This window comes from Aotus nancymaae, unplaced genomic scaffold (assembly GCF_030222135.1).
Source record: "Aotus nancymaae isolate 86718 unplaced genomic scaffold, 86718_ANA_hifiasm-v0.15.2.pri h1tg000029l, whole genome shotgun sequence".
Taxonomy (NCBI): Eukaryota; Metazoa; Chordata; class Mammalia; order Primates; family Aotidae; genus Aotus; species Aotus nancymaae.
The window spans coordinates 86,528,104-86,532,871 of NW_026988442.1; the positions used below are offsets into that span (position 1 = coordinate 86,528,104).

Here is a 4,768-nt window from a genome sequence, read left to right on the forward strand (position 1 = left end):
GACAGCCAGAGTCTGGGTACGTGTGAACACTGGAGGGCCTGGGGGTGAGATCGACCTAAGGAATGAATGACCTCGGTTCTCTAAAACTCTCTAGACAAGGTACACGGGGAAAGGCTGAGGAATTATTCCAGATGGAAGGAGACTGAGGAGGCAGGGCAACTAAATACAATGTGAGATTCTGAAACGAATCCTGACCTGACCCCCATCCTCAAGAGACATTTGTGGGAGAGTTGATGGAATCTGAATAAGATTTCTGGATTGGGTGGGAGACTTGTATCAGTGTTAATTTCCTGATCGGGAGGAATCATTTTAATGTAAGGAACCATCTTTACGTTAGGAGAGCCATACCTTGGAATATTTAGGGATCATGGCGGGGAAAGAGAGAGAAAGAGAGAGAGAGAGAGAGAGAGAGAGAGAATAATGAAGCACTGCAGTAAAATGTTAACAACTGGGAAATCTGAATATAGATTATGAAGGAATTCTTCGTAGCTTTTATGAAGGTCTAAGACTTTTGAAATAAAAAAGTTACTTAGTTACCAAAACATTAAAATAAAATAAAAGAGATTTATTGGCTGGCAAAAAACAAAAATTCCAGAATCACACAGGCTTCAGGCATGGCTTGATCAGGGCTCCAGCTCACTATTTTTGCCATACTCTCAGCTCTGCTCTTTTCTATTGAGATTATCCTCAGGCTGATTTCCTCTTATCTCAAGGTAGCTGCCAACAACAGGGACTATGTGCCTGCAGACTTCAGCAGGGGGAATGAGTTGCACTGGTTGGATTAACCCAGTCTGGGCCTATCCTAATGCTGGATGTATTTGAATTCCACCCAAACCGTGAAGTTGTTGCATCATGGTGAAGGGTAGCTTCTCAAAGGAAATTATGCATGTGTTTGGCAAGAGGGAATTCACCTAGGCACTTAACCAACGGAAGTCCAGCACACTGCGATATAGAGAGTGGGTAAATGCCTGAGAAGATGAATTAGTGGTGCAGGTTCAGAGGAGGTGAGAAAACACTTCCACCAAAAGAATTGGAATTATTTTCCAAGGAAATATAAGTTATTCAAGACAAGAAGACAAGCCATAGACCAGAAAAAAACTTTGCAAAAAAAAGAAAAAAATATATCTGGTAAAAGGTTGTTATCCAACATATACAACAAAACTCTTAAAACTCAACAATAAAAAAAAATGAACAACCAAAGATGGACAAAAGAAGGGAGGTGCAGTAGGGTGCACCTATAGTCCCAGCTCTTCAGGAGGCTAAGTTGGGAGGACCACTTGAGCCTAGGAGTTTGAGTCCAGTCTGGGCAATATAGTGAAATCCCAATCTCTTTAAAAAACGGGCAAAAGATCTGATGGACCTCACTAAAAATATACAGACAGCGAATAAGCATATGAAAAGATGGTCAACATATGTCATTAGGGAATATAAATTAAAGCAAGCAGATACCAATACACACCTGCTAGCATGTTTAAAATCACTGACAACATCAAATGTTGGCAAGGTTGTGGAGAAAGAGGAACCCTAATTCATTCCTGGTGGAGTATACAGTGGTACAGACAGTTTGGAAGACAGTTTAATAGTTTCTCATAAAACGAAACGTATTCTTACCATATGTTCCAGTAATCACACTCCTTGGTATTTACCCAAATGAGTTGAAAACTTATGTCCACACAAAAACCTGCACATGCATGTTTATAGCAGCTTTATTCATAATTTCCAAAACTTGGAAGCAACCAAGATGCCCTTTAGTAAGCGAATGGATAAATAAAGTGTGGTACATCTGACAATGAACTATTATTCAGCACTAAAAAGAAATGAGCCATCAAACTTTGAAAAATAGTGGAAGAAACTTAAATGCATATTACTAAGCTTTAAATGCCAATTTGAAAAGGCTACATACTGTATGATTCCAACTCTGTGGTGTCTGGAAAAGACTAAACTATGGAAACAGTACAAACATCAGTGGTTGCCAGGGGTTGGGGTTAGGGAGGAGGAGGGATGAAAAGATAGAGCACAAAAGACTTTTAAAGCAGTGAAATGGTAACTGCACCAGGTGAAATCTGGTTCAATCTTTAAGTAAGAAAGTTGTGAGTTGTTTCAGTTGATGTAAACCCTCAGGTCACGTAACTGGAGCATGCCCAGATGAACCAAGCAGGCAACATGAATGGAACTTGACTGCTGGAACGAGGAAAACGGACTGAATTAAGAAGTGGAAACAACATGGCATGATCCGAGGTCCAATCAGATGGAGCCCTGGCATCACCCTGTGGCAGGATCCAATGAGAGCACACCCCCCGGCATCACCTCATTGCAAGATCCAATTAAATCACACCTTATTACACTCTGACTCTAAAACCTGCCCCAACCCCCAGCTTGGGGAGATAGATTTGAGTGTTTCCTTCGGTCTCCTTGCCAGTTAACTCACAATAAACCTCTTTCACTGCCGAAACATGGTGCTTCACTGTTTGGCTTTCTGTTGCACAAAACTACTCTGTTTACTATTATGGTGAATCCATAGCATTATACATTTGTTCAAAGCCACAGAATGTACAACACCAAGAGTGAACCCCAAGTAAATTACAGACTCTGGGTGATAATAATGTGTCAATGTAGGTTCCATTGTAACAAATGTAACACTCTGCTGCAGAGTGTTGATAATGGGGGAGGTTATTGCATGGTGAGGGGACAGGAACCCTCTGTACTTTCCACTCAATTTGGCTGTGATCCTAAAACTGCTCAAAAAAATACTGTGTGTGTGTGTGTGTGTGTGTGAAGAGAGTAAAAGATCTAGACCTCAAAAGACAGCAAGCCCAGGCAGTCTTAGAGGCCAATTCTTCTAAGCTTTCAAGGAAGATACGATCTCTGTGTAATACAAACTATTCCACAATTTAACAAGGATAAAAATCTTCCTGCATCTTTTTATAATCCTGACATACAAAGATTTTAAATTACACATTAACATAGTGAATTGACTACTAAATAAAAAGAAAAGAATACACTGTGACCAAAAGAATTTTTCCCGGAAATGCAAGGAATGTACAAATAAAGGAAACTCTAAAACTGGATTGAAGGATATAAAAGTCCTGAATAAATGGAGAGACAGTCAATGTTCTAGGATAGGAAAACTCAATTGGGTAAAGTTGTTTCTTCCCAGATCAATCTATAAGTCTGTGAACGTAATTCCAATCAAAACACCAACAGGATAATTAGGAAAACTTGACAAAGTTACTCTTAAGCTTCATCTGTATTAGAAAATGGATGAGGAGAACAAAATCAATTTTGAAAAAGAATAATAATCATTATGTATATGAACTACCACATATCAAAACGCATTTTAAAGCTAAGGAACTAGGCTGGGCGTGGTAGCTCACACCTGTAATGCCAACACTTTGGAAGGCCGAGGTGGGCAGATTGCTTGACCTCAGGAGTTTGAGACCAGCCTGGGCAACATGGTGAAACTCCATCTCTACAAAACACACAATAATTAGGTGGGCATGGTGGTGTGTGCCTGTAGCTCCAGCTACTTGGGAGGCTGAGGTGGGAGGATCGCCTCAACCTGGAAGTCAAGGCTGCAATGAACCATGATTGTGCCACTGCACTACAGCCTGGTCAACAGAGTGAACCCTGTCTCTAAAAATAAACAAATAGCCTTGGCCCCAAACACTACAGCCACTGAGATGTTGATGCCTAAGAAGAACCAGACTGCCATTCATGAACTCCTTTTTAAGGAGGAGTCACGGTGGCCAAGAAGGATGTCCACATGCCTAAGCACCCGCAGCTGGCAGACAAGAATGTGCCCAACCTGCACATCATGAAGGCCATGCAGGCTCTCAAGTCCTGAGGCTACCTGAAGGAACAGTTTGCCTGGAGATGTTTCTACTGGTACCTTACCAATGAGGGTGTCCAGTATCTCCATGATTACCTTCATCTGCCCCCGGAGATCGTGCCTGCCACCCTACACCGCAGCAGTCTAGAGACTGGCAGGCCTCAGCCTAAAGGTCTGGAAGGTGAGCAACCCACAAGACTCACAGAGGGGAAGCCGACAGAGACACCTACAGAAGGAGTGCTGTGCCACCTGGTGCCAACAAGAAAGCCAGGGCTTGGATCAGAAACGAATTTCAGTTAGAGGCGGATTTAGTCGTGGATGTGGTCAGCCACCTCAGTAAAATTGGAGAAGATTATTTTGCATTGAATGAACTTACAGCAAGAAAGAAAAAGAAAGAAAGAAAGAAGAAAGGAAGGAAGGAAGGGAAAGAAAGAAAGAAGGAAGGAAGGAAGGAAAAGGAAGGAAGGAAGGAAAGAAAGAAAGAAAAAAAGAAAATATTGAGGTATTGGTGCAATGCAGTCAGATCATTCAGTGAAAAAGAATAAAGTACAGAAATAAACCTGATTATTAAAATATGTATTCATCCAACAAATATTTATTTAGTTATTTAGTTTGAGACTGTCTCATGCTGTCTCCCAGGTTGAAGTGCAGTGGTGCAATCTTGCCTCACTGCAACCTCCACCACCAGGGCTCAAGTGATTCTCCTGCCTCAGCCTCCCAAGCAGCTGGGATTACAGGCATGCACCACCACACCCAGCTAATGTTTGTATTTTTAGTAGAGACAGGGTTTCACCATGTTGGCCAGGCTGGTCTCAAAGTCCTGCCTCAAGTGATCTGCCTGCCTCAGCCTCCCAAAGTGCTGGGATTACAAATGTGAGCTACTGAACCCAGCTCCCAACAAATATTTATTGAACACCTACTATGTGTCAGCACTGTTCC

At 41.9% G+C, this 4,768-nt stretch overlaps 1 pseudogene; it reads left to right on the forward strand.

Moving 5' to 3' along the window:
* The first annotated feature begins 3,680 nt into the window (after window positions 1–3,680).
* Window positions 3,681–4,169, forward strand: LOC105728193 (small ribosomal subunit protein eS10-like; annotated as a pseudogene).
* The last annotated feature ends 599 nt before the right edge of the window (window positions 4,170–4,768 follow it).